Source organism: Emys orbicularis, chromosome 12 (assembly GCF_028017835.1).
Source record: "Emys orbicularis isolate rEmyOrb1 chromosome 12, rEmyOrb1.hap1, whole genome shotgun sequence".
NCBI lineage: Eukaryota > Metazoa > Chordata > Testudines > Emydidae > Emys > Emys orbicularis.
Window position 1 is genome coordinate 50,467,896 of NC_088694.1, and position 22,304 is coordinate 50,490,199.

The 22,304-nt window shown below is 47.6% G+C and overlaps 1 pseudogene; it reads right to left on the bottom strand.

The window, feature by feature from the left end:
* Window positions 1-1,430: 1,430 nt before the first annotated feature.
* Window positions 1,431-22,280, bottom strand: LOC135886366 (immunoglobulin heavy variable 4-61-like; annotated as a pseudogene).
* Window positions 22,281-22,304: the final 24 nt, after the last annotated feature.

The window sequence follows — 22,304 nt, forward strand, 5'->3', positions numbered from 1 at the left end:
CCCATGATGCAGTTTTTTCCTGTCCATCATTCTGTGGGCTTCCCACTACATTTGATGCCCTTTTTTCAACAGCCCCTGTAAACTGGGCACCCACCATCTCTGCCTGAAATCATGGATCCAGCCCCGCTCTCCAGCCTGGGGATAAGGGTTATGAACACAGGGGGGCTGATCATGCAGTATTTCATGAGCTGCAAATGTGAACAGGAATTACTGTATTAGCCTCTCCGCACTCCCACTTTACTCTTTCACACTACACAATAATATATGGGAGCAGAGCTGTGGGGAGAACTGGTTTTGTAACCACACACTGGGGAAATGCAGCACCTAAGTTTTTGGTGCTTTCATATAGAACAGTGGTTCTCAACCTATTTACCATTGTGGGCTGCATATGCAGCTCTCTGCGTGTTATGTGAGCTGCATCCACACAATATATACGCTACCTATATGGCCCTGAGGATGTCATGGGCTGCCGCTGTGTGCTGATTGGGCAGAAAGTGGCCTGCGGTCTGCGGCTTGAGAACCACTGGTGCGGAAGAACCGCTTGTGGTGGGTGTGAGAGAGGAAGACTGCTGCCCCCCTGCTGGACAGAATGAGACTTCTTTGTGTGTGTGTGTATTTGTGCTATTCTTTGGGGGGAATTAGGTTTTGTAATGACCCAACCACTCCCAGTCTTTATTCAGGCCTAATTTGATGGTGTCCAGTTTGCAAATTAATTCCAGTTCTGCAGTTTCACGTTGGAGTCTGTTTTTGAAGTTTTTGGTTGAAGAATTGCCACTTTTAGGTCTGTTATTGAGTGACCAGAGAGGTTGAAGTGTTCTCCTACTGGTTTTTGAATGTTATAATTCCTGATGTCAGATTTTTGACCATTTATTCTTTTGCATAGAGACTGTCTGGTTTGGCCAATGTACATGGCAGAGGGGCAACAGACTCCAACGTGAAACTGCAGAACTGGAATTAATTTGCAAACTGGACACCAACAAATTAAGCCTGAATAAAGACTGGGAGTGGATGGCTCATTACAAAACCTAATTTCCCCCATACTAATTTCCCCCTACTGTTACTCACACCTTCTTGTCAACTGTTTGAAATGGGCCACTTTCATTACCACTTCAAAAGTGATTTTTCCTCCCTTGGTATCCTGCTGTTAATTGTATTGTCTCGTTAGACTGACCTCCCACTTGGTAAGGCAACTCCCATCTTTTCATGTGCTGTGTATTTATACCTGCTTCTCTATTTTCCACTCCATGCATCTGATGAAGTGGATAATATCCCACGAAAGCTTATGCCCAAATAAATGTGTTAGTCTCTAAGGTGTCACGGGGACTCCTCGTTGTTTTTATTAGTATGTAGGTTATTCATATTCAATCTACTGTGTATCTTTATCTCTGAGGGGCTCAGCTATCCCTGCTTTTCTGGCCTCACGAGGCTGCTTAGAAACTGCTTCCCCTTTTTATACCAGTCCCTGCTCTGGTCTGTGTCACTGTGTGCCTGGCGCAGTAATAGGCGGCGGTGTCTGCAGCTGTCAGCGAGCGGAGCTGCAGGGGAACCTGGTTCTTGGCGGTATCTGCAGAGATGGTGACTCGGCCCTGGAGAGACGGGGCATAACCTGTCTCCCCGCTGTTATACGGGTACACAAACCCCATCCACTCCAGCCCTTTCCCGGGGGGCTGCCGGATCCAGTTCCAACTGTAGCTGAAGTCATTGATGGGTACACCAGAGACAGCACAGGTCAGTGTGAGGGTCTCTCCGGGCTTCACTATTCCCGGGCCCGACTGGACCAGCCGCACCTGAGACAGGACACCTGGGAAAAGGAAAACAAAGTAAGGAAAGAATTGGCCACAGAACGAATCTATGGTTCAGTCCCTGATTCCCCCACTGTGCCATAGACACTCACAGGTGGGGGCAGAGAGCAGGGAAAGGAAAACCAACAGAGGTTTCATTCTCGTTTTCATGAAAGGAGGGAAACGTCCCCAGTGGTCAGGAACAGGGCCTGTTCTGTGTCTAGGGAGGGACTGAAGCGCTTATAATCAGGGGGTTTGTTTTTAAACAGCAATGCCCTGGGGAGGGATTTGCATGCGGGTTGTACCCAGCGGATATAAGGCGACAGGGAGCCGTGTAGGTAGGGAGTATTGGCTGGTGAAGTGGACAGTAACATGTCTTCATCACGTCTGGGCTGGGCTGGGGCGGTCACTGAACCTTATGACACACTTTCCACTCAGTGTAATGTGCCTTAGGAAAGAGGTTAACTGGATCTGTGAATCCCAACCTCCAATAGTGGCTACTGAGAAAAGCATTGGGCATCTCCAAGAAACATAACCAGTGCACAGAAGCAGTCAATAGAAATGAGCTGTCAAGGGGGATGAGCAAAGGGGAAGGTGATTCCTCTGTATAATACTAATTAATCAATATCTTGCATTGCAGATATATCCAACGGGGAAAGCGGCGCAGGTGTGGAGAGACACTGGGCATTCAGTAGTGGATACAGACAAACAGGGGGGCAGCGAGGGGGGCAGCAAGGGAGGAGGAAATGGAGACACAAAGGGACGAGGCAGGTTTGGGGTTTGATGCGATGAAGAACTTTGCACTCAGGGAGTCCTAAGAGTAACCTGGAAGGGAAAGTAGCAGCTTGTAGTTAATGTCACTTTTGAGTTAATAGCGTCATATTATATTTAGCCCAGAAGGGACCATTTGCACCAGCTAATCTGACCTCCTGCATGGCACAAGCCAGTGGATTTCCCCCAGTGATGACTGGATGCTTGGCAACGCGCCAGCAGTGCGTGTTCACAGGTAATTCCTGCCCCCTGCCAGAGGAGATGAGAATTGCTGTCTGTGCACGTAGATAGATGTGTCTGAATGCTTGTGTTTTTCACTGATGGTCCCTGCTGAGAGGGAAGAGTTCAGTTCTGTGTGTTTGTGAAACATGCTCTCTCTTTCTCTCTGTGTGCCGCCCCCTAATGGAGGTAGTGATGTCTTCTCACTTTGTGTCTGTTTATACCTTTGTATACAGAAAACACACCTACACACACTGCGTGTTGACTTTTTCTTACTCCATATCCATTACATCTTTCCTTGGCTGTGCCATTACCTTATTTTATTTCTGTTTCACATAATTCCCGTGGCACGTCGGATTATGCAGACCCACATTTTGACTGAATTTGTGTATCACAACAGAATTTTGGGGCAGTGTATTGTGGGACATTAGGCAGACCTTGCTCTGGATAGGGCATGCGGTAGAAGGAAATTACCTAAAGTCTGTTTAGTTTAATAATTTTTTTTATATATTTTTGTCAAGGCTGTATCCCCACTTTGAACTTTAGGGTACAAGTGTGGGGGCCTGCATGAGGACTTCTAAGCTTAACTACCAGCTTAGATCTGGTCCGCTGCCACCATTCCCACAAGCTAATTCCCTTCCCTGGGAAGCTTTGAGAAACCTTTCACCAATTCCCTGGTGAATACAGATCCAAACCCCTTGGATCTGCTGGTGAGTAGTGAGGACCTCGTTGAGGAAATGGTTGTAGGGGACAACCTTGGCTCGAGTGACCATGAGCTAATTCGGTTTAAACTAAATGGAAGGATTAACAGAAATAAAACTGTGACTAAGGTTTACAATTTCAAAAAGGCCAACTTTAATAAATTAAGGCAACTACTTAGGGAAGTGGATTGGGCTAACATACTTAGGGATCTAAAGGCAGATGACGCCTGGGATTATTTCAAGTTGAAGTTGCACGAGCTGTCCGAGGCCTGTATCCCGAGAAAGGGAAAACGATTAGTAGGCAGGAGATTTAGACCTAGCTGGATGAGCAGGCGTCTCAAAGGGGCGATTAGGAAAAAACAGAAAGCGTACAAAGAATGGAAGAGGGGAGGGATCAGCAAGGAAACCTATCTTATTGAGGTTAGAGCATGTAGGGATGCAGTGAGAAAGGCCAAAAGCCGTGTAGAGTTGGACCTTGCGAGTGGAATTAAATCCAATAGTAAGAGGTTTTATAGCCATATAAACAGGAAGAAAACAAAGAAAGAGGAAGTGGGACCGCTGAAGAATGTAGATGGAGTGGAGATTAAGGATAATCTAGGCATGGCACAATATCTAAATGAATATTTTGCATCGGTCTTTAATAAGGCTAATGAAGGGTTTAGGAATAGAGGGAGCAGGACAGACGGGAATAAAGGAGGGGGGGTTGACATTACAGTATCAGAGGTGGAAGCCAAACTTGACCAGCTAAACGGGACTAAATCGGGCGGACCGGATGATCTTCATCCTAAAATATTGAAGGAACTGGTGCGAGAAATTGCAAGCCCCTTGGCGATAATTTTTAATGAATCTGTAAACTCGGGGGTGGTATTGTTGGACTGGAAAATAGCTAATGTGGTTCCTATTTTCAAGAAGGGGAAAAAAAGTGACCCGGGTAACTACAGGCCTGTTAGTTTAACTTCTGTAGTATGCAAGGTCTTGGAAAAAATTTTGAAGGAGAAAGTAGTTAAGGACCTTGAGGTGAATGGCAATTGGGACAAATTACAACATGGGTTTACAAAAGGCAGATCATGCCAAACCAACCTGATCTCCTTCTTTGAGAAAGTAACAGACCTTCTAGATAAAGGAAATGCGGTGGATCTAATATACCTCGATTTCAGTAAAGCGTTTGATACTGTACCGCATGAGGAATTATTGGTTAAATTGGAAAAGATGGGGATTGATATGAAAATCCAGAGGTGGATAAAGAACTGGTTAAAGGGGAGACTGCAGCGGGTAGTACTGAAAGGTGAACTGTCAGGTTGGAGGGAGGTCACCAGTGGGGTTCCTCAAGGTTCGGTTTTGGGTCCGATTTTATTTAATCTATTTATTACTGACCTCGGAACCGAATGTAGGAGTGGGCTGATAAAGTTTGCGGATGACACAAAGTTGGGAGGTATTGCCAATTCGGAGAAGGATCGGGATATTCTGCAGGGAGACTTGGATGACCTTGTAAATTGGAGTAATAATAATAGGATGAGATTTAATAGTGAGAAGTGTAAGGTGATGCATTTAGGGATGACTAACAAGAATTTTAGTTATAAGCTGGGGACGCATCGGTTGGAAGTGACGGAGGAGGAGAAGGACCTCGGAGTCCTGGTTGATCGCAGGATGACTATGAGTCGGCAATGTGACGTGGCTGTGAAAAAAGCTAATGCGATCTTGGGATGCATTAGGCGAGGTATTTCTAGTAGGGACAAGGAGGTGCTGCTTCCATTATACAAGGCGCTGGTGAGACCTCATTTGGAGTACTGTGTGCAGTTCTGGTCTCCTATGTTTAAAAAGGATGAACTCAAACTGGAACAGGTACAGAGAAGGGCCACTAGGATGATCCGAGGAATGGAAAACCTTTCCTATGAAAGGAGACTCAAAGAGCTCGGTTTGTTTAGCCTAACCAAAAGAAGGCTGAGGGGGGATATGATTGCTCTCTTTAAATATATCAAAGGGATAAATACCAGGGAGGGAGAGGAATTATTTCAGCTCAGTACTAATGTGGACACGAGAACAAATGGATATAAACTGGCCGTGGGGAAGTTTAGGCTTGAAATTAGACGAAGGTTTCTAACCGTCAGAGGGGTGAAATTTTGGAACAGCCTTCCGAGGGAAACGATGGGGGCGAAAGACCTCCCTGGCTTCAAGATTAGGCTAGATAAGTTTATGGAGGGAATGGTTTGATGGGATAAGTGGTTTTAGTCAATTAGGCAATAACGTGCCATCGCTGGTAAAATGAGGGTCTGGCTGGAGAATCTTGCCTGTATGCTCGGGGTTCTGCTGATCGCCATATTTGGGGTCGGGAAGGAATTTTCCTCCAGGGTAGATTGGCAGAGCCCTGGAGGTTTTTTGCCTTCCTCCGCAGCATAGGGCAGGGGTCGCAGGCTGGAGGATTCTCTGCGACTTGAAGTCTTTAAATCACGATCTGGAGACTTCAACAGCTGAGTTAAGGGAAAGTGGGGGGGTCAGCTTTTGTGGCCTGCATCATGCGGGAGGTCAGACTAGATGACCATAATGGTCCCTTCTGACCTTAAAGTCTATGAGTCTATGAGATCTTAAAACAAGGAGAAATTGACCCTTCCCCCCTCCTTCCTTTCACCAACTCCTGGTGAATACAGCTCCAAACCCCCTTGGATCTTAAAACAAGGAAAAATTGACCCTTCCCCCCTCCTTCCTTTCACCAACTCCTGGTGAATACAGATCCAACCCCCTTGGATCTAAAAACAAGGAAAAATCAATCAGGTTCTTAAAAAGAAGGCTTTTAATTAAAGAAAAAGGTAAAAATCATCTCTGTAAAATCAGTATGGAAAATAACTTTACAGGGTAATCAAACTGAAAGAGCTCAGAGGACCCCCCTCTAGTCTCAGGTTCAAAGTATAGCAAACAAAGATAAACACTCTAGTAAAAGGTACATTTACAAGTTGAGAAAACAAAGTAAAACTAAGACACCTTGCCTGGCTTTTTACTTACAAGTTTGAAATAAGAGAGATTTGTTTAGAAAGATGGGGAGAACCTGGATTGATGTCTGGTCCCTCTCAGTCCCAAGAGCGAACGACCCCTTAAACAAAGAGCACACACAAAAGCCTTTCCCCCCCCAAGATTTGAAAGTATCTTGTCCCCTTATTGGTCCTTTGGGTCAGGTGTCAGCCAGGTTACCCGAGCTTCTTAACCCTTTACAGGTAAAAGGATTTTGGAGTCTCTGGCCAGGAGGGATTTTATAGTACTGTACACAGGAGAGCTGTTACCCTTCCCTTTATAGTTATGACACGCCCCCCAAATCACAGATATTTTTGGACGTCCGGTTCCACACTGGCTGTGATTTCTTCCTGGAGCTCTAGGAGAAAACAGAGTTAATAAGACACATGGGCCTTTAGACATACTACTGATTATATAAAAACTAACAATATGTTCCAGTCCAAGAACAATTTTTAACCATTTGACTCTGGGAAACTTTCCCGGGAGAGTGCATCAGCCACTTTGTTAGAAGCTCCTGAAATGTGTTGTATTTCAAAATCAAAATCTTGGAGAGCTAAACTCCACCGAAGAAGTTTTTTGTTATTCCCCTTGGCGGTATGAAGCCACTGTAGCGCAGCATGGTCTGTTTGTAGTTGGAAACGCCGTCCCCAAACATATGGGCGTAGCTTTTCCAGCGCGTACACAATGGTGTAGCATTCCTTTTCGCTGATTGACCAGTGGCTTTCCCTCTCAGACAGTTTCTTGCTGAGAAACACGACAGGATGGAATTCTTGATCCGGTCCTTCCTGCATTAAAACTGCTCCCACGCCTCGCTCGGACGCATCTGTGGTTACTAGGAATGGTTTGTCAAAGTCTGGGGCCCTTAGCACAGGGTCAGACATGAGTGTTGCCTTAAGCTGGTTAAAGGCCTTTTGACACTCATCAGTCCACTGAACTGCATTTGGCTGTTTCTTTCTGGTTAGGTCTGTCAGCGGGGCGGCGATTTGGCTGTAGTGTGGTACAAATCGCCTATAATATCCGGCCAAGCCTAAGAAGGATTGGACCTGTTTCTTTGACTTTGGAACCGGCCACTTTTGGATAGCATCCACTTTGGCCTGTAGGGGATTTATAGTTCCTTGACCCACCTGGTGCCCCAGGCAAGTCACTCTGTTTTGGCCTATTTGACACTTTTTAGCCTTAACAGTTAGTCCTGCCTGCCGGATGCGCTCAAAGACTTTTTCCAGGTGCTCCAGGTGTTCTGTCCATGAATCAGAAAAAATGGCCACATCATCGAGGTAGGCAACTGCAGATTCTCCCAATCCCGCTAGGAGACCATCTACAAGTCTTTGGAAGGTGGCGGGTGCATTTTGCAACCCGAAAGAGAGTACATTGAATTCATACACCCCTGCCTGGGTGACGAAGGCTGACCTTTCCTTAGCGGGTTCATCTAGTGGTACTTGCCAATACCCTTTTGTTAAGTCTAAAGTAGAGATGAATTGGGCATGTCCCAATTTTTCCAATAGCTCATCTGTGCGTGGCATTGGATAGTTGTCAGGACGAGTTACAGCATTTAGCTTACGGTAGTCCACGCAAAAGCGTATTTCCCCATCTGGTTTGGGAACTAGAACCACTGGAGATGCCCATGCACTGTTAGAGGGGTGGATTATACCCATCTGTAGCATATCCTGGATCTCCCTTTGTATAGCAGTTTGGGCATGAGGTGACTCCCGGTAGGGTGGGGTTCTAATTGGGTGAGCATTACCTGTGTCAATGGAGTGGTATGCCCGTTCGGTCCGTCATGGAGTGGCTGAGAAAATTGGTGCAAAGCTTGTGCACAGCTCCTTGATCTGCTGTCGCTGCAGACGTCCAAGGGTCGTGGAGAGGTTCACCTCTTCCACGCCACCATCCTTTTTTCCTTCGTAGTAGACACTGTCAAAGTTAGAATCAGGACTCACAATTTTGTCAGGACCACTCTGTTTATTAGCACAGCGCTCTGCTAATACATTCAGATAATGTGAGCCTCCATGCAAGATTCAAACAGTCTTATTTATACAGATAAAAGGGTGCAAACTAAACAAAGGGACAGAGAGAGCAAAATAGTAAGATATGCATGGAGGACAATATGCATATCTTGCTTCCTTATTAACTCTTATCGATCTAAGACTAATGCTTCACCAATTGCCCTTAAGTGGGGCAATTCATTAAGCAGTTAATTAATGTCTGCTTTCCTGCCCCCCTGGCTTGCAGCATTTCTCATTTCTACTTAAAGGTACATACAGCATTCTTTAATTCATTCTATTTCTTTAATATAATTCATTTCACTTTCACAATCCCTCCTTTTGGTCAAGCTTACGCAAAGACCAACAATTACTGGGTTCCACATATTAATAGTTCTTTATCTCTTCGTTCATCAGTGATATTTAACATCATCATATTAGCACTCTGTTTTGGGGCAGTCACCTGGGTGGCATACCTTACACAATTCTGGATACAACAGGAGATTAACTGAAAACATACAAAAATCATTAGGATTCCACACAGGATAGTCAGGGCTCCCTGAAACAACCAGTTTCCTATGCCAGAGAAATTGAATAGGTTACTTAGCCACTTCCATAAAGAACTTGGCTCTTCATGGGGAAGATATGCAATTTGTTCTAAGTGACTAGCGCGATCTATTACCTCATTGGTGTCATCAGGTATGAACACACAACATTCTTTTCCAATGAGAGCACAGGTCCCTCCTTTGGCCGCCAGCACTATGTCCAATGCCTGATGGTTTTGGAGGGCCATCTGTCGGATCGCCCCTGTTTCTTTGGCCAGGGTCTTTAAACTCTCTCCGGTTTCATTTGCCATAATTTCAACTACTGCTTGTAACCTTAGGAGCCTTTTTGCATGGTGTATTACTCCCCCAAGTGGGATAAGGGAACCGCCAATGGCCTCTTCCCAGGTCAAGGGGCTTATGTTATTTACACACCATTGGGCATCTGATAAGTCCCTTCTTCTTCACCTGAAATTACGAAGGCGTTCTCGTGGGAAGGACCCTAGCACTCGGAATTGTGGGAAGAGTCGGGCGGGATAACAGATACCTGACCAGTTAGCTGGTAACACAGTATAAGCTTTGGTCCCACAAACCCAATGATGGCCTATTAAGGCTGGGAAGGGTCGGTTGCACCCATTTGTCACATAGGTGCCTACAAAGGAGGAGTAATATCCTCCGAAGGGCACAGGGTAATTCTCCTTACGAGGAGTGGTGTTATTTGCATGGCATTGAAAGACTGTATTGTTTTCACTAAGGTTACTATAGGGGGAACATGAGATTGATTTTTCTGTTTGATCCCAGGTCGAGAAAAAATTCATATCCCCATACCCGGCCCGCCACTCTTTAGTTTTGTTCGAATAATCCCATACACCATTGGCCACAATATGCTGAAGGCAATGACTTTTTCCCAGATCCAGCCCTGTCCCATTACACACCCAACACCAATGACCTTTTCCCTCCACCACACTTATCCATTTAGATACATTTATTCCCACTGCTTCCCAAGTGTCATTATTGTTCCATGTTTTGTTAAACGGACGAGGTCCTCCAGTGAGGTCTGGGGAATTGAGTGGGATTGCCAGGACAGGAACACCAGCTTGAGAGTGGGCTGGGAGGTGGCTGCAGACCCAGCAATTAGAAATATTAAGAGTCTGAGCTATCCACACTTGCTGCTGGATAAAAGAATTGTCATTGTGGACTCCCCAGACCGTAAGACACCAGCAGCCAAGGAACAGGCGCCACCAGAGGTGCATGTTGGAGGCAAGGCCCTTCTGGTTCTGACAACCTCAACTGAGGGAACCGCAGTTACGGTTTTACGTCCACCAGGCAGCAGGCGCTAGGCTCACTACTGCTCCTTCTCGGGCCTTGCTTTAGGTCGTCGTCTGCTTCTGGCAACCCTTACGAGAGCGTAGATGGTAAGGTATTGCAGGCTGTTCCTCTACGTCTTCTTCCGGAGTCAAAATTGACTCTGCGCAGTTCTGAGGTGATGATTGGTTCACTGGGGAGGGTGTTTTCTTACACTGCGAAGCATGTATCCACGCTGCAATGCCAGATAGTTTAACAGCCATCTGGGTAGTAAGCAGTACCTGATGAGGACCCTTCCACCGGGGTTCCAAGGCGTGTTTTCGATGATGGTGCCGTACGTAGACCCAGTCACCTGGCTTGAGGTCGTGGCAAGCGTCAGAGGTGGGTTCTGTTGGCCAGGCGGCTCGAACCTGTGAATGGAAGTGACTTACGGCTTGCATTAATCCCTTGCAATATTGAAGGAGCGTACTGTGAGTCAAGTTCAAGTCTGGGACTGGAGTAATGGTAGCCATAGCTCACATGGGGTGTCCCATAACAATTTCAAAGGGACTCAATTTATGCCTTTGGGATGGAGTGGATCGCATTTCCATAAGGGCTAGTGGTAAAGCTGCTGGCCAGCTTAACCCTGTGGAGTCACAAATCTTAGCAAGCTTATTCTTAAGTACACCATTTCGCCTTTCCACAGCACCTGCGCTTTGTGGGTGGTAGGGACAGTGCAGCAGGTGTGTGATATGTAACACACGATCCAGGTGTTGAACAATTTGTCTGGTAAAATGTGTACCCCGATCACTGGACAGAGTGGCAGGAATTCCCTTGGCAGGCATAATATGATTTAACAAACATTTAGCAACAGACAATGAGTCAGCCTTGCGACAAGGAAAGGCTTCGATCCAACCAGAAAATAAACATACCATAACCAAAATAAATTCATATAGTTGACACTTAGGCATTTGTACAAAATCAAGTTGCCAATGCAAGAATGGTGCCTGGGGCAGGCCCCGGAATCCCTGAGCCACTTTTACAGGTTTACCAATATTATGGCTTTGGCAAGTGGTACAGGCAGCACAGTGGTGGGCTGCAAAAGAGCTGAAATGGGAGGCCCACCATCCTGCCTTAGTTACAGCAGAGACCATCCCCTCCTTTCCGACATGCGAAACACCGTGTAGCAGGTCGGCCAGCGACGGGTAGAGTGAAAAGGGGGCCACAAAGGCACCAGTAGGTGAATGCCAAAGGGAATCAGGATATAGAGAGCAACCCTGGGCAATCCAGGAGTCTTTTTCGACTTCTGGGTCAGAGTCTTGGAGCAGGGTGAGGATAGTGAGGGACGGCGATGGTATAGAAACAGAAAGGGAACCTAGAAATGCATCTGGGGAAGGTTCTATGGCAGCAGCATGTTTAGCAGAGGCATCAGCAAATGCGTTACCCTTAGCAACATCAGTATCTGCCATCGAGTGGCCAGGGCACTTAACAATAGCTAGGGCAGACGGAAGTAAAACTGCATACAAGAGAGCAGCGATGTAGGAGCCATTCTTAATAGGGGTACCGGCAGAAGTAAGGAAACCCCTAGCTTGCCAGAGGGTGCCAAAGTCATGTACAACCCCAAAAGCATAGCGGGAGTCAGTGTAAATAGTGGCGGAGCGTCCCTCTGCCAAAAAGCAGGCACGGGTGAGGGCAACTAATTCGGCAACTTGTGCTGAGGTTACAGAAGGTAAAGGCGCAGCTTCTAGGGTCTTAGCGAGTGACACTACAGCGTACCCTGCAAGGAGACGACCTTGGTTGTCTCAAAAACAGGAACCATCAGTAAACAAAACAAGGTCAGAGTTAGGGAGAGGGGCATCAGAGAGGTCAGGGCGCGGGACGGTGACAGCAGAGACAGTTGCAAGGCAGTCGTGTGGATCACCGTCATCAGACAAAGGAAGGAGAGTGGCAGGGTTTAACTGAGAACAACGCTTCACGGTAATATACGAAGCTGACAGCAGTAGAAGTTTATACCTGGTAAGGCGAGCGGAGGAGAGGTGGCCTGTGTTACGTTGTAACAGCAGGGTTTCCACAGAGTGAGGGACCATGAGGGTAAGGGGAGAGCGAAGGACAAGGGATTCGGACATTTCAACTAGGCGCGCTGCGGCAGCCACAGCACGCAGGCAGGGGGGTAAGCTTTGGGCAACAGGGTCTAAAGTGGCAGGGAAATAAGCCACTGGGCGGTTCTTGCCTCCGTGCACCTGAGTGAGAACTCCAAGTGCACACCCAGATTGTTCATGGCAGAAAAGGGTAAAAGGCTTAGAGTAGTCAGACAGCCCTAAAGCGGGGGCAGAAGCCAAACCCTGTTTGAGGGAAACAAAGGCAGAGTCTGCTTCAGGGGGCCATGGCATGGGGTCAGGCACAGAGAGTCGAGTGAGTTCCTGGAGAGGTTTTGCAAGGGAGGCATACTGGGGAATCCATTGCCTGCAAAATCCAGCCATGCCCAAAAACTTTCGGACCTGGCGTGGGGAGCGGGGTCGGGGAAAGCTAAGGATAGCCTGGACGCGGGTGGGAGAAAGTGTACGGGAACCCTGGGAGAGGAGAAAACCAAGATATGTGACAGAGGCTTGACAGAGCTGTAGTTTAGAGCAAGAAGCCTTGTGACCTTTTTTTGCTAGGGCAGTAAGGAGCAGTAAAGAATCAGTTTTTGAGGCAGATAACGAGGGGGAACAGAGGAGTAGATCATCTACATATTGGACTAGAATGGACCCGGATGGGAAAACAAGGTCAGCTAGGTCTCGGGCTAGTGCCTGGGAAAAGTAAGATGGGCTTTCAGTATACCCCTGGGGAAGCGTAGTCCATGTATATTGCTGTCCCTGGTAAGAAAAGGCAAAGAGGTCCTGGGAGTCAGGGTGAACCGGAACAGAAAAGAAAGCAGAGCACAAATCAGCAACAGTAAAATGAGTTGCATCTGGTGGGATAGAAGCCAGAATCGTTGCTGGGTTAGGGACAACAGGAAAGGCAGGTATGACAATACGATTAATGGCTCGAAGGTCCTGAACAAATCGCCATGATTTGCCATCAGCTTTTCGAACTGGGAGGATAGGGGTGTTACAGGGACTGGAGCAGGGAACAATAATGCCTTGCTCCCGCAGGGCGGTCATGACCGGAGCAATGCCAGCCTCGGCTTCGGGGTTTAAAGGGTATTGAGACAGGCGAGGCAGAGGTTTGGAGGAGTCAACAGTAATGCAGACGGGGTCAGTATTTAGGTGGCCCACCTCAGAGGGATGGGTTGGCCACAGAAAGGATGGGACCTGCGAAATTAGGTGGTCAAGGGACGGGACCAGTGGGCAACAAGGGACTGGGGTGGAAAGGGGGGTTTCAGACAGCAGGGAGGCCACAGAATCCCTCAGAGAGGACTGGGGAATTTGCAAATAGACACCATCCGGGGAACAGTATATGGTGCAGTCAAGTTTACATAACAGATCTTGACCCAAAAGGTTTACTGGAGTGGAGTCAGAGAGAAGGAAGGCATGATCTGTGGATAGGGGACCAACCTGGACCGGTAGAGGTTTTGAAAGGGGATAAGGGGTTGGGATTCCCGAAATGCCCACAGCAGACACTGTCTTTCCGGAGCAGGGAACTGCAGGCAGGTCAGTAGTACGAACTGCAGAGAGCGAAGCTCCCGTATCAACAAGGAAAGGGAGACACAAATCATTGATAGTTAACACACACTCACCCGTGGGAGTGAGAGGTAGTAAAGGAGCTAAAATTTCCTGAGGTTCCCTGGCGTTCCGTCATTGCTGTGGGACAAAGTAAGGCTGGGGACTGACTGGCTGTGCCGGCAGGGGGTCTAGCTGGTTATTTACAGAGTTATTAGGCCTGCTCGGACATTCGTTCTTCCAATGTCCGGGCTGCTTACAGTAATTACAAACATCCCCATAACCCGAAAATCCAGTTCCTCGGCTCCTCCCTCGACCACGTCCCCGTCCCTGGTATTTTCCCCATCCCCGGTACTGTTTGCCCTGCCCTGAATAATGCTGTATTTGCAGGGCCATTAACTGTTGGGCTGATTGTTCCTCCTTTCCTTTTAAAGTACGTTGGCAGTGCTCTGCCACTGTTTGCAATTTGTCCATGGTTTCGGTCTCCCTCCCAACACTTATTCGTTTTAGCATATTACCAACAGCAGGTAGGAGGCCATTAACAAACGCATTATCCAGGGCACCCTGTCCATTTTTATCCGGTTGCTGTCTACCAGAATGTTGCAGAAAAATGTCAGTTAACCGGGAGCGATAGTCACCCGGGTTTTCTCCCTGTCATTGCTTACAGCCGTTTATGGCCGTCCAGTTAGTTTTAGGAGTCCATACCCGAGGGATGGCTTCAAATAGATTTTTAGCTCACTCCTTACACCTTTTCCGGTATTCAGCATTAGGACCAGTGTCTGGTAAAGTAGAGTGGCGGTCAGCTGCGAGCCAATTTGCTGCTGTGAGCCATTTTTCATGCTCACTAGGGGTAAGTAGCTTGCACAGCTGCAGGAGGTCTGCCTCAGAGGGTTCATAGGTGTCACATACTAACAAAAATTCCTCTGCGAATTTGGTAGGATTTTCCCGGGGCTTTGGAAAGCCTTTTACAACTGAAAGGAGCTCTGTACGAGTCCAGGGTTTATAGCTCCAAGTGGGACCCCCATCTTGGCCCCCAGTATGCAGGATTCGGAGGGGAGCCTGGATATTTTTAAGGCCCAAGCGTAAGCTTTTACGGGGCAGAGCGGGATCAGAGGAATGGGCCTGGGTGGTATCGGACAATCCGGATGGGTCTGAACTGGAGATCTCTGGAAATTGTTCCTGAGTTGGGGAATCTGGTGACAGTTGTTCCTGAGCTGGGGAATCTGGTGACGGTCTATTGATCCGACGCAAGGCTGCCAAGCCAATTAATGCATCTTCCTCATCATCATCCCCAGAATCTAACAAGGAGTTTTCTTCATCTTTTTTCACAGAGAGACAGGAGTATGAAGGGGGATCTGCTCAGAGAACGGGGTAAAGGGGAGCGCTCAGTCTGGGGGTGGGAGAGGAGGTTTTCAATAAAGCTTTTAACTTATCATTTGAATCTTTGAGAGAGGCGAGTTTCGATTCTGTCCACCTACAATTTGCCTCTTCCCACCACTGCATGAAACAATCAACCTCTCCTCTGGCCAATTTAGTTTTAGATTGGCCGAGTTTGTCTTTTAAGACGTCTACTCGGTCCTTGTCCCAAGATCCTAACAGTGGCCACTGAGTTTTGGGATCTCCCTGAGTTAGCCTAGACCATTTTTCCAGAAATTTACAGGAGTCCGGACCCTTCCTAAAATACATAAAATGAGCCGGCGTTCCTAAACTGTCCCGACTTAGACGTCTGGTTACCCATACAGGAGGACTTCACACACACCAATCACACAAGAAGGAAATTCGGGTTCGTCAGAGCGATGCCCGGTGCAACACACAAAAGGAGCCCACAGGCTACTGCCTCAATTGCCCTTGCTTTCACACCAAGGGTTTTACCCAAGGTGCGGTGCGGCTGTGATTGTGCAGATTTCACTCACTCAGACCGCGGGGACAGGAACCCCTTGGTCGGCCGATCCCCGGACGGAGACGGCACCCAGACTCAAACACTCCACAGCAGGACGGATAGACACAGAGACAGGACAGTCCTCAGTCCGGACAAAACACAGAAATAATTACCTGACCAGATTCCTGATGTCAGATCCTGGGATCCCTACCAGAACAGAGTGGGAACCAACAGGTTCAATGGCGTAGACCTCACTGTGGTCGTGCGCCCTTCCGTTAAGGAGGAGGACCGCTCGGGCCAAATGCCCAGGTGCCGGCTACCACGGTCGTCCTACAAAAACAGTCAGAAATCACACAGCCCCAGTGAAGACGGTTGCCATCTTGGTGGAACCTCCAAATTGTCAAAGTTAGAATCAGGACTCACAATTTTGTCAATACCACTCTGTTTATTAGCACAGCGCTCTGCTAATACATTCAGATAATGTGAGCCTCCATGCAAGATTCAAACAGTCTTATTTATACAGATAAAAGGGTGCGAACTAAACAAAGGGACAGAGAGAGCAAAATAGTAAGATATGCATGGAGAACAATATCCATATCTTGCTTCCTTATTAACTCTTATCGATCTAAGACTAATGCTTCACCAATTGCCCTTAAGTGGGGCAATTCATTAAGCAGTTAATTAATGTCTGCTTTCCTGCCCCCCTGGCTTGCAGCATTTCTCATTTCTACTTAAAGGTACATACAGCATTCTTTAATTCATTCTATTTCTTTAATATAATTCATTTCACTTTCACAACACCTTCAGGCCACTCCGCGTCATCTGTTTCCTGGGCTGTAAACTGGCAAACGTTTAATTCTCTGGAATAAAAGGGCTTAAGAGAATTAACATGGTATACCTTAGGCTTTATGTTGGAGGTGGGGGAGGCTATGAGATAGTTAACAGCTCCTAGGCGCTCCTGGACCGTGAATGGTCCTTCCCACGATGCTTCCATTTTATGGGCCTGGAGTGCCTTTAAGACCATGACTTGGTCTCCTACTTTGAAGGACCGTTCTCTGGAATGTTTATCATACCAGGCCTTTTGCTCTTCCTGAGCATTCTTTAGGTTTTCTTTAGCAAGGGCTAAAGAGTGTCGGAGGGTGCTTTGTAGGTTGCTTACAAAGTCTAGAATGTTAGTTCCTGGAGAAGGTGTAAACCCCTCCCATTGCTGCTTCACCAACTGTAATGGCCCCTTAACCTCGCGGCCATACACAAGTTCAAATGGTGAAAACCCTAAACTGGGATGTGGTACAGCCCTGTAGGCAAAAAGCAACTGCTGCAACACTAGGTCCCAATCATTGGAGTGTTCATTTACGAATTTACGTATCATGGCCCCCAAAGTTCCATTAAACCTCTCCACCAGACCATTGGTTTGATGGTGATGAGGGGTGGCAACCAAGTGATTCACCCCATGAGCTTCCCACAGGCTTTTCATGGTCCCTGCCAGGAAATTAGTTCCCGAATCTGTAAGGATGTCAGAGGGCCACCCTAACCTGGCAAAAATGTCTGCTAATGCCTGGCACACACTTTTAGCCCTGGTGTTGCTTAAGGGTACAGCTTCCGGCCATCGGGTAGCAAAATCCATGAAAGTCAGTACGTACTGCTTTCCTCTGGGTGTCTTCTTTGGGAAAGGACCCAGAATATCCACAGCTACACGCTGAAATGGGACCTCAATTATGGGTAGTGGCTGCAGAGGAGCTTTAACCTGGTCTTGGGGCTTTCCCACTCGTTGGCACACCTCACAAGACCGGACATAATTAGTAACGTCCTTGCCCATTCCCTCCCAGTGGAAGGACTTCCCCAACCGGTCTTTGGTTCTGTTCACCCCAGAATGGCCACTGGGATGATCATGGGCTAAGCTCAAGAACTTTACCCGATACTTAGTGGGAACTACCAACTGTCTTTGAGGATGCCAGTCTTCCTGGTGCCCACCAGAAAGAGTCTCCTTGTATAAAAGTCCTTGTTCTACAACAAACCGGGATCGGTTAGAAGAGCTGAGAGGCGGTGGGGTGCTCCGTGCCGCCGCCCAAGCTTTCTGAAGGCTGTCATCTGCTTCCTGCTCAGCCTGGAACTGTTCCCTTGATGCTGGAGACATCAGTTCCTCCTTGGACTGTGGACTGGGGCTTGGTCCCTCTGGAAGCGATGCAGGTGCTGGGGCTGTTTCCATTGACTGTGAACCGCTGTCCGCTGGTGCACTATGTGGTATTTCAGGCTCTGGCTGAGCCTCTTGGGTAGGGTTATCTGCTGCTTCCGCCAGTTCAGGCTCGCTGGTGCCCTCTGGCATTGGAGTTGTAGACGGGTTTGCAAGCGCTGGACTCAGTGCTGGCAATGGTTCTGGTGCTGGTTGCGTTGCCAGTTCCGGTTCTGGGACTGGCTTTGGCTGGGTCTCTGGGATTGGATCCACTACGGCTGTTGCAGTCGTTGGCAGGGGATCCGGTTCCACCACCTTTGTTTGGGTCTCTGGTAACACAGATGGGGCCCTGGTGGATGGCTCAGGAACAGGGATGGGGGTGAAAGCTTGCTTAGCCTGGCTGCGGGTGACTATTCCCACCCTCTTGGCTAGCTTCACATGGTTGGCCAAGTCTTCCCGCAGCAGCATGGGGATGGGATAATTGTCATAGACTGCAAAAGTCCACATTCCTGACCAGTCCTTGTACTGAACATGCAACTTGGCTGTAGGCAAGGTTACAGACTGTGACATGAAGGGTTGAATGGTCACTGGAGCCTCCGGGTTGATGCGTTTGGGGTCCATTAGGGATTGGTGGATAGTTGAAACTTGTGCCCCAGTGTCCCTCCAAGCGATAACCTTCTTTCCGCCCACTCTCAAGGTTTCCCTTCGCTCTGAGGGTATGAGAGAGGCATCTGGGTCTGGGGATCTTTGGTGTGATTGGGGTGTAATGAACTGTAATTGGTTGGGGTTCTTGGGGCAGTGAGCCTTTATATGCCCCAGTTCATTACATTTAAAACATCGCCCTGCTAAGGTATCACCGGGGCGATGTTGGTTGGTGGAGACTGGTGTGGTGGGGTGAGAAGGCGTCTGGGGTTTCCCTTGGGATGTGGGTAGGGCCTTGGGTTGTCCCCGGTGGTAAGGTTTTGTTTTGGCTTGCCCTTTCTGATATTCGCTCCAACTGCTACTAGTTTTTTTCTTTTCTGCCACCTCCACCCATTTGGCTTCAATCTCCCCCGCCTCGGTTACAGTTTTGGGCTTCCTATCTAGGATGTACCTTTCTATTTCCTCAGGAACACCCTCTAAAAACTGCTCCATTTTTACTAGGGAAACCAGATCTTCCAGAGATTTAACATTTGCTCCTGATACCCAGGCATCACAATTTTTGTCAATGTGGTAGGCATGCCGGGTAAATGACACATCTGGTTTCCACCTTAGGGCTCTGAACCGCCGACGGGCATGCTCGGGTGTTAGCCCCATTCTGAGTCTGTCCTTGTTTTTAAAAAGTTCATAACTGTTCATGTGTTCCTTAGGCATTTCAGCCGCCACCTCTGCTAAGGGTCCACTGAGCTGCGGCCTCAGCTCTACCATGTACTGGTTTGGAGTGATGCTGTATCCAAGGCAGGCCCTTTCAAAATTTTCTAAGAAGGCCTCAGTATCATCGCCTGCCTTGTAGGTGGGGAATTTCCTGGGATGGGAAGGGGTACCTGGAGAGGGGTTGTTAGGACTGGCTGTTGTATCTGGCCTAGCCCTTGCTACTTCCAGTTCATGCTTCCTCTCTTTTTCTCTCTCCTCCACCTCGATTTTTTTTTAATTGAAGCAGTCTCTGATGTTTTTTTTCATTTTCTTCTGCTTCTAGTCTGGCCAGTTCTAGTTTGTTAGCTGCTTCACTGGTAGTCATTTTCCTGCTTTCCTGTGCTGGGCCACACCCCTCTGCAGTTGACTGAAACTGGGATGTACTCAGCTCAGGCTGCTGCTGAGTTAACAGAGACTTTCTAACTAGCTATTTCCGAGGAGGTAGAAAGAAAAAAAAATTCAGCTTGTAAATTCCTTTTACCAGTCGTTTGCTCATTAATTGAACCCTTCTCTTAACAAAGGCCCTTGTTAAAAAAATCTTAACACCTCTGCCTTCAGGCAAGGAGAGATAAGACATGCATCTACCTTCAGCTCTGCTTTCCAAGCAGGTAGAAGGAAAAAAAAATCTTACTGGCTTTTGGGTTTAAAATGATCTCCACCGCTATGCCACCATGTCAAGGCTGTATCCCCACTTTGAACTTTAGGGTACAAGTGTGGGGGCCTGCATGAGGACTTCTAAGCTTAACTACCAGCTTAGATCTGGTCCGCTGCCACCATTCCCACAAGCTAATTCCCTTCCCTGGGAAGATTTGAGAAACCTTTCACCAATTCCCTGGTGAATACAGATCCAAACCCCTTGGATCTTAAAACAAGGAGAAATTGAGCCTTCCCCCCTCCTTCCTTTCACCAACTCCTGGTGAATTCAGATCCAAACCCCTTGGATCTTAAAACAAGGAGAAATCAATCAGGTTCTTAAAAAGAAGGCTTTTAATTAAAGAAAAAGGTAAAAATCATCTCTGTAAAATCAGTATGGAAAATAACTTTACAGGGTAATCAAACTTAAAGAGCTCAGAGGACCCCCCTCTAGTCTCAGGTTCAAAGTACAGCAAACAGACATAAACACTCTAGTAAAAGGTACATTTACAAGTTGAGAAAACAAAGTAATACTAAGACGCCTTGCCTGGCTTTTTACTTACAAGTTTGAAATATGAGAGACTTATTTAGAAAGATGGGGAGAACCTGGATTGATGTCTGGTCCCTCTCAGTCCCAAGAGCGAACGACCCCTTAAACAAAGAGCACAAACAAAAGCCTTTCCCCCCCCAAGATTTGAAAGTATCTTGTCCCCTTATTGGTCCTTTGGGTCAGGTGTCAGCCAGGTTACCCGAGCTTCTTAACCCTTTACAGGTAAAAGGATTTTGGAGTCTCTGGCCAGGAGGGATTTTATAGTACTGTACACAGGAGAGCTGTTACCCTTCCCTTTATAGTTATGACAATTTTGTTCATATTCGATTCACTTTTGGTGAGTCTATAAGTGAATCTGTGAGATTGTGTGTGTGTGTGAGTGTGTGTGTGAATTTGGCATATGGTGTTTACATTCACTTTACTGTGGAGGGGATGATCGCTGTGGGTGAGTTTGTTTTCATGTGAATGTATCTGTCACAGCGAGGATCCAACACTCCAATTAAAACTGGCCTCACTGCAATGCATAGAATCCTCTTCCCCCTTTTTTGGACCTAGACGATTAAATAACATTAGAAATCTTCTCCAAAGGGCATTAGAGTTCCACTTATTTTGATTCTGTATTGTTCTCTTTCTTCCTATCAAGATAAAGAATCATTTTATGTCTGCTGTCCAAAACCATCCTTTGATTTTTTCATTATACCCTTCCCCAACCAGCACCCTAACCATAACCCTGCATTTATTTCTAACCTTACCCTTAATCCTAACTCTATCCTCTAGAGTTACTGATGTCTGTTTTTTGCCAGTGTATCCCAGCCACTCCAACCCTGCTAGATCCATGACCAATGGAAACAGCCACTAAGGACTGTAGACCTGGAGAAATCAGACACATCACAGATCAGTATGAGGTTCTCCCCACAAGAACATAAGAACGACCAGACTGGGTCAGACCAAAGGTCCATGTATTCCAGTATCTTGTCTTCCGACAGTGGCCTATGCCAGGTGCCCCAGAGAGAATGAAGAGAACAGATAATCATCAAGTGATCCATCCCCTGTCACCTGTTCCCAGCTTCCGCAAACAGAGGCCAGGGACGCCAACCCTGCCCATCCTAATAGCCATTTATGGACCCATTCTACATGAATGTATCTGCATTCGTTTCCCCCCTGTAAATATATTTTATGTCCAGCCACAGTCGGAGAATGGGCTTTCAAATGGCCCTTATTGTGTGTATGGAAACTGCTTCCTGTTTTTGTACCAGTCCCTGCTCTGCTCTGTGTCACTGTGTAGCTCCTGGCGCAGTAATAGGTGGCGGTGTCTGCAGCTGTCAGCGAGCGGAGCTGCAGGGAGAACTGGTTCTTGGCAGTGTCTGCAGAGACGGTGGATCGGACTTGGAGGGACGGGGTGTAGGCTGTGCTCCCATAATATGGATAAATCCCTCCCACCCACTCCAGCCCTGTTCCAGGAGGCTGCCGGAACCAGTCCCAGCTGTAGCTGCTGTCAGTGATGGATACACCCGAGACAGCGCAGGTCAGGGTGAGGGTCTCTCCGGGCTTCACTGCTCCCAGGCCGGACTGGACCAGCTGCACCTGGGAGTGGACACCTGGGAAAAGCAAAGCAGAGCAAAGAGAGAATTAGCCATGGAAATAATGTATGGTTCTGCCCCGAATTTCACCACGTGTCCCATAGACACTCACAGGCGAAGGTGGAGAGCAGGGAAAGAATAAGCCACAGAGATTTCATTCTCGTTTTCATGCAATGAGGGAA